This window comes from Tachypleus tridentatus, chromosome 7 (assembly GCF_004210375.1).
Source record: "Tachypleus tridentatus isolate NWPU-2018 chromosome 7, ASM421037v1, whole genome shotgun sequence".
NCBI lineage: Eukaryota > Metazoa > Arthropoda > Merostomata > Xiphosura > Limulidae > Tachypleus > Tachypleus tridentatus.
In genome coordinates this window covers 146,725,933-146,734,108 of record NC_134831.1, presented here as the reverse complement: position 1 = coordinate 146,734,108, position 8,176 = coordinate 146,725,933, and the positions used below count along the sequence as shown (strand labels likewise).

The 8,176-nt window shown below is 35.5% G+C and overlaps 1 long non-coding RNA gene across 1 annotated transcript; it reads left to right on the top strand.

Moving 5' to 3' along the window:
• Positions 1-296: 296 nt before the first annotated feature.
• LOC143258160 (uncharacterized) lies at positions 297-4,251 on the top strand. The gene is made up of 3 exons (XR_013032168.1): positions 297-449; positions 1,146-1,329; positions 3,896-4,251. It is a non-coding gene; the product is annotated as an uncharacterized LOC143258160 (long non-coding RNA).
• Positions 4,252-8,176: the final 3,925 nt, after the last annotated feature.

Below are 8,176 nucleotides of genomic sequence, written 5' to 3'. Positions count from 1 at the left end.
TGATACCTATATATATATAATATTTAGTATTTATTTATTTAATAAGACAACAGGCTTTGGAGTAGAGGCCTGCCTACCTTGGATTCACATGCTTACGAAGCTACGATACACAAAAGTTACTGCTAGAGTTACACGTCCAGATTATCCTACAATAGTTGATTGTGGCGTAATTGCTCATGTTTATTATTCTATCTTCCTTCTAGCATAGCCATTTAAAAGTGGAGACGGCTATGTACAAATAGCCTTTTATGTAGTCTTGCGCAAGAATCTCGAATAAAAAGTAAAACTCGCAGTACTAAACATTACATTCCTGATTCCACGAGCAGATGTTCGTACGGTACACAGATGTTGCTATCTTAAGTTTCAAGTGCAAGTAAACTTAAAAACGAGTAGTGCCACGATTCTGATTGAACATACAGATAAATAGATAGTAAAAACGTACATATTCTGTAAGTATTTCTTCATTTATAAATTTAATTGATTCTGTTAGTGTTTTTTTTCTGAGATAAATAAATTATAGTTAAGCCATTATATAAAACGCATAATATTTCATAAAATTGTTATTGGTTGCCAGTTGACCATCATGATGTTTAGAACTTCAGGGATTATTATATAAATTTAGTTGGCTTATTTTACTATCTATAACTCGAGAACTGATCACCAGTAATTCCATCCACTTATGTAAATTGAATTTATTAGCACAGGCAAGTACAGGATTTTACCAAATAACTATCTCAGTTTATATTAATAAAATGTTAATACTGGAGCCTTATATAGGAGTACTAAGGTATGGCGAGCTCTTGGAATTGGTTATACTAATTTAAGTAAAATTGACAAACATATAAACTGTCGATCAGAAGAAAATGGGCCCAGTGTTTCGGGTATTTCTTAGTATCTTAAGAATGTCCTCTGCTAATATACTAATTTATAGGTAAATTAGTTACTGAAAACATCATATTTTTGACCCTACTCTAAAATGTCCAAAATGAGATAACGTAAGAATATTTCTACCAGTTTTAATTTTTAATCATTAAAAACAACTTATTAGCAAAACAATTACAATCAGAATCGTGAAAGAGTCCAAAAATAAGTATTTTAATGAGTGATTGGATTGTGTTTGTAAATATAATCTTTAATCCAAACAGAACGCCATAGATCGTGTGAGAAATAGAAGGTACAAACGTCCCACGAACTGAGATCGTAGAAGTGGTTGGCTATAATGAAGCGCAGATAAGACACGAACAGTTTCCGTTATGAAACAGATATTTTCACTTCACAGTGAGAACTAGAAATCGGGTGAAATCATGATTTGAAGAAGTTGATTAAAAGGTAAGCTTCGCCAATGCGCACTTGCCGGTACAAGATTTAGAGTTTTGAAAAAAAAAAATTATGTGTGAAAGAGAGAAAGAATGAGGGAGTTTTGAAAATAAGAAGGGGAACAAGTCAAGAAAACTGTATGTGAGTGTTCTGATTACAGGACAAGCAATTCCCTTGGAAGACGTCATAAACGAATCTAAGGATAACCAGGGATATACTTTTTTAGGACAGTTTTGTTGAAGTTTAAGATAAAAACATTAACCTTTTCAATGTTTTTCTTTACAAATGCTTTTATAATAAATACTGAAAAACAACGTAATAAACTTCCAAATTCTTTTTTAATGCGAGATAAAATTATACTTTCTATGTTGAATTTCGCCTAAAGTTAAGGAGTGCTGTCTGCGATGACTGTCCCTAATTTTGAATAGCAACTCAAAACTACCAACTGTCATCTATTGCGCTACATTTTATCAAAGAACTCGCATTATAATGTACCCTGAAATGTCGTAGTCTGTGTTTGACAATAGGCTTCATTCCCACGACAGAAGTATATTAACAAATATTAGAAATCTTTCTCATTACATTATTTTTAATGGGCATCATATAATTATGGGTTAGTAACCTCAAAGTACTTTTGGTGAATTAGCATAGTTAAACACCAACATGGCCCGGCATGACGAGGTGGTTAGGGCGCTCGACTCGTAATCTAAGGGTCACGGGTTCGAATCCCAGTCACATCAAACATGCTCGCCCTTTCAGCCGTGGGGGCGTTATAATGTGACGGTCAATGCCACTATTCATCGGTAAAAGAGTAGCCCAAGAGTTGTCGATGGGTAGCGATGACTAGCTGCCTTCTCTCTAATCTTATACTGCTAAATTAGGGACGGCTAGCGCAGATATCCCTCGTGTAACTTTGCGCGAAATTCAAAAACAAACAAACCAACACTGTAGACATTTTAAACAAACTGACCGTTACGTGGTAATTTTGCTGCATAATTAACAGTTAACCAAACATATAAGCACACATTGTAATCAGTAGCCCCTTGAATAACCAGAATTTTATGGGTCAGGACAACAGATCAATATTTAAGCAAACCGAGGATACGACGCAGACAAAAAAAGTAATTAATCTATATTATTCTTGTCAAGAAAGGTGACCAGTCAAGTTCAAGATATCCCAGCACCAACCCCGGATTAAGTTATGGGCTTACCGGGCTGAAGCCCAGGGTCTCACACTAATTAGAAAGCCTCAAACTATGACTTTAAATGTATTGCACGAAGAGGTTCTCTTTCGAGGGAGCATCTATAAGTTGAAAAGCCTAGGACCAATAAAATCCTTAATCGAGCCTTGTTCAGCACACTCTCTCTCTGTCGGTGTAAGATATTCTATTCACATGAGATAAATGTCCGAAGAACTCAAAACAGAATTCACATACAGCAGAGCAGCCTTATACGCAGCTGGCTATTTTCTACTTCATACATCACCCGAAATATGTAATATTAAATACTAGCACTACATTCTTTGATTGTAACATTACAGCAGTACCGTATAGGAACTTTATGCTTAAATATTAGAGCCTAATATATATAATACACGCGCGCGCGCGCGAGTGTCACATCAACATACACTAACTTATGAGTGGGATTATTTTGCTACAAATTTTGCTCAAAATTTCACTTACACTATCTGCTATAGCAGCCCCTAATGTAGTAGTGAAATACCAGAAGAAAGGCAGGCAGTTATCACCACCCACCGTCAACTCTTAGGCTACTCTTTTTAACAATAAATAGTGGTACTGACCAAAACATCATAACACTTTCACAATTGAAGGGACGAACATATTTGGTGCGACGGGAATTCGGGCCCGTGACCCGCAGATTGTCGAGCCTAAAGTGGGTGAGAATCATAACATAAGACTTCAAAAATGTTTAACAAGGTACTTTGAGTATAGTTTATAGTTCGTGTAAGTGAACTTGAAAAATATCGCAAAGATATCTGCATTTTAGCAAACATAAAATGTATATCTTTGGAAACTTCTACAATAATTTCAATATCTTTTTTTATAAGCTTTGTTTGTTTTCTGAATTTCGCGCAAAGCTACACGAGGGCTATCTGTGCTAGCCGTCCCTAATTTAGCAGTGTAAGACTAGAGGGAAGCCAGCTAGTCATCACCACCCACAGCCAACTCTTGGGCTACTCTTTTACCAACAAATAGTGGAACTGACCGTTACATTATAACACCCCATGGCTGAAAGAGCGAGCATGTTTGGTGCGACGGGGATTCGAACCCGCGACCCTCGGTATACGAGTCGAACGCCTTAACTTACCTGGCCATGCCGGGCGGTTTTGACTTGGAGCACACTTGATGCTAGCACAACATCGAAGTGTGAAAAGCGGTCGTAAAATGTAGTTGTAAAGTTAAAAAGCTAAGGCTTATCAACTGATTTACTACCTTACTGAAGATAACAGCGTGTTTCGATTTCCTTGTAAGAAGTATGTATTTCTAAGAATCGCCTCTTATGAAGGTTATGCATTTGACATTAAATTTATGTGCTTTATTTTTCATTCATGTGACAGCTATCCACCAGTAAAGTGTGCGAGTGAAATGGATTTGGAGACTTAACATCTGTGACTCTAAAAGACTCGCCTGCAAACAAGTTCTATTGAAACTACAACATGACACTCACTACATATACGCCGATTATTTCAACGGTCCCTTATCAGCAAATGTTTAGTTGACAGTGCACATTTATCCTGGCACTAATAGCACCATCTATAGTCTATTTACGGCTGAATTCAGACTCCGTATTTCTTAGATCGCAACCAAGAAAGTTTTATATCATAAAACACAGTAGTTTATAACTTGTGACACATGACATATATTGTTGGCATATTATACTCTTCTGTACTTAAATTCTTACAATAAAAGTTCACTAATCTCAACCTGTTTTCAGTGTATGTTTTTGAAATGTCAAACTTGGTCACATAGCCAATTTCATTTTCAATTTTTTTTTTTTTTTACAATATTAAAAAATTATCAAATTGCAGATAGGTATGTTTTTGTCAAACACATTGTCACAGTCTATAAATATTGTCCTCTCATGTTATATAGACATGCCAAAATGGGTTTGACGCCATTAACGCCTTCTTTTTCAGATATCCTTCTTCATTGATTTCCCCATTATTAAAACAAAAAAAAAAACTTGATTCGCAAGTACCGAGTAATTTGGATAAAACGGAACTGATTCGTATTTAGCGTATACAGTTTTGTTTCAAAAACAAGTTTTATGCTTTGGCATTCTACACATTTTTCTACCATCATGATTTCAGAGGTATTTGCAATTTAATTTTTTAAGATTTTATCTTAAAATTTTTATATTGCACCATATGTCTTTCAGTTTTATATCTCTTGATAATGTGTGTATACACTTATACTTCTCAAGTTAAATCTTACACTTTTTAAAGAAATAAATGTTATAAGTTACGATAGTTTTAATTATTGGTTCTCTTAGTAATCACGCTTTTCATATTTTTTACATTATTTAACTGTTCAGAAAAATGTTTGTAGCGTTTAGCCATCCACAGTAAATGATGTTTAACATTTAAATATATTCACTTATTGGAAAGTGGAAAAAAATTTACAAGTGCCGAATTTCTATCGTTGAAAAACACAAACCAAAAGATATCCCATTTGGTTGTTAAAGTCTTACAGATATTCAACTCTGTATTCGTTTAATAAAACACTTTCTTCTTTCTTAAAAATTACAAGTAAATATTCGTGATAAATATTTATATCTTATATATTAAATCCACGAGACTTCTAGTAAATCATCTAGTGGACAGTAGTACTATATTATTTAGTTACCTTCGGCTATATATGTTAGGTGTTATCAATGAGGTATTTCATTTCGACAGTATCCCGAAAGATGGAAGCATAGTTTCAGAATGATGAAAACGTTTAAATAATTTATACATGTGGTCCTGTATAAACGTTCTTCTCAATCAACTAAAAGTTTGTTTGTTTTGAATTTCGTGCAAAGCTACACGAGTGCGCTAGCCGTCCCTAATTTAGAAGTGTTGGACTAGAGAGAAGACAGCTAGTCATAACCAGCCCTTGCCAACTCTTAAGCTACGTTTTCACCAATGAATAGTGGGATTGAAAGACACATTATAACACCTCCACGCCTGAAAAGATGAGAATGTTTCGTGTAACTGGATTCGAACCTGCGACCCTCAGATTGCGAGTCCAACACCCTAACCACCTGGCCATGCTGGGTTCCAACATACAGTAAATACGTAAAATGAGCTTGCAATTCTTGTACCTTTTTGTTTTGTGATACATACACCCATGTTCCATATATTCCAAAATTCTATTATAATGCAACAGTTCATAGCGTACATATCTAATCACGAGGCAGTACTTATAAATAGAACTAAAACTAACTTCACAGCAACTTGTAGATCGACATAAAAAATTTAGATTTTAATTATTTTCTTTCATCTTGTCTTACTCTTTACAGCATAAAGGAATTCAACGCAATTAAAGCTGAAACCCCAAATAATAACACAATTAGTGAAAGATAGAATTATGATTCAATGGCCATTACGATGAAAGTGATTCTTAAGTTGATTGAGAAAAATTTGATAAAATACCAGTACATATTTCAAGGATTCTATCTGTGGTCAGCTGATAGTTCCATGTTTTATCACTGCCTCTGATCAGCTAGTATTGGTGTTTATTTTACAGACGTTTTTTTTGCCTTAACACTGCCCAATGTTGAAGAGATGTGTGAAGTTAAGGCACCCCCAAAAAACTGGAAATCATTTTATGGATTTCTAGTTTGTTTTATATCACTCGTTTAACAATATGAGGTTAGTGGCTATACCATGAAGAGTAAGTAGAATGTAAACTACTGCCATTAATGTTTGCACCTGCATCTGAGGTAAGGTGTCTGATACTGAAGTCTCCTGTGATAGGTAAGAACCTTCAATTATCAGCGTTATGTATTAAACTGCAATTCATGCATACGTTGATTCAGATGCGTGTGTGTGTGTGGTGAATAACTTTTGATGAGCTATTTAAGTGTAGTTGTGTGTGTGTGTGGTGAATAACTTCTGATGAGCTATTTAACTGTAGTTATGTGTGTGTGTGTGGTGAATAACTTCTGATGAGCTATTTAAGTGTAGTTTTGTGTGTGTGTGGTGAATAACTTCTGATGAGCTATTTAAGTGTAGTTTTGTGTGTGTGTGGTGAATAACTTCTGATGAGCTATTTAAGTGTAATTTTGTGTGTGTGTGTGTGTGTGTGTGTGTTTCTCTTCATATTTCTGCACAGAACTGTCATAACGGTGTTTTTATTATGTTTGACTGCAATGGCTATCCCATCCTTTTGGTCACCATGTTGTATGAAAGTAAAGCTAGTGAGAGTGACTTTTCCGGATCTGAAAGTTCAGTCTCTTGAAGGAGTCATAAAATACAAAATTTCTCAAGACATTATATTGCAGTTAACTAAGTATAATGTGAGCCTGATTAAGTGTAGTGCACATGGTTAAGTGTAGTGAACATTTTACTTTATACATACAATGCTTAGAAGCTTGGCGTTTAAGTATTGGTTTCTTTTTTTTACCTTTTTCTGTTGGTAAGTTGAAATCCATCTCTGAGTACACAAGCTCCATCACTCCCAGCTAAATAGATGCTATATCTTTAAATGTATCTTTATTTGTGGGTATTGCATTAACAGCTTGCTGTTCATGATTCTTGTTACTTGTCCTGTCTACTTTAATAATGTGGTGAGTGACAGTAGAGCGTTAGCCTATAGGTGAGTATACAGTGGCTAAGAGGCTAAAAAAAGATAGCCCCCTACAACCACCACCATAAAGAAGCCTTCCTGATGCAAGGCATTAAAGTAAAGCCGATAAGCCCTACTCTTTGCTGTTTACACTGCCTTTTAACAGAGAATGGTGAAGTACCTTTCTTTGTTTGATAATCTGTGAACCTACTGAATATGTATGTTTGGCACTACCTGGTACTGCTTGCACATTTAAATTGGGTTAGCCATTGATCCAATATTCCAGAGGATCACCAACCCTAATGTTACATACAGTTAGGTTCTAGTGGTTTAATACTGCGATTGATTTTACCAGTAGACTGGTCTCTGTGTTAGGCTTTAAGTCTTGTACATGTAATTAAAACTAAACTCCAGACGTATAATTAATACATAGTAACACTATACTCATGCCGATTGTTTATTTTGTTTTTTAAATTCGCACATAGCTACTCGAGAGCTATCTGTGCTAGCCGTCCCTAATTTAGCAATGTAAGACTAGAGGGAAGGCAGCTAGTCATCACCACCCACCGCCAACTCTTGGGCTACTCTTTTAACAACGAATAGTGGGATTGACCGTCACATTATAACGCCCCCACGGCTGAAAGGGCGAGCATGTTTGGCGCGACGGTGATGCGAACCCGCGACCCTCAGATTACGAGTCGCACGCCTTAACACTCTTGGCCATGCCGGGCCACTTATGCCGAAAACTAGCAATGTAGTTGAAAATAATTCATGATAAATTTTACTGAACCTACACATTGGATAACTCTTTAATGCACATTTAATAAACACATGAAATCTTAAGATCTTATCTTTTCCATGTTGGTCTTCACTTGCATTTACACCTATAATGTTGTTGCGATAAGTATGTAATTAAATATATATACCTAATCACGTAGTAAGTCAGTACTTATAAATAGAATTAAAACTAACCTTACAGCAACTTGTAGATCAAGTTTTAAACTTTAATTATTTTCTTTCACCTTGTCTTTCTCTCCTTGTGCACTGAGTCTCAAGTGCAGTATCTGATA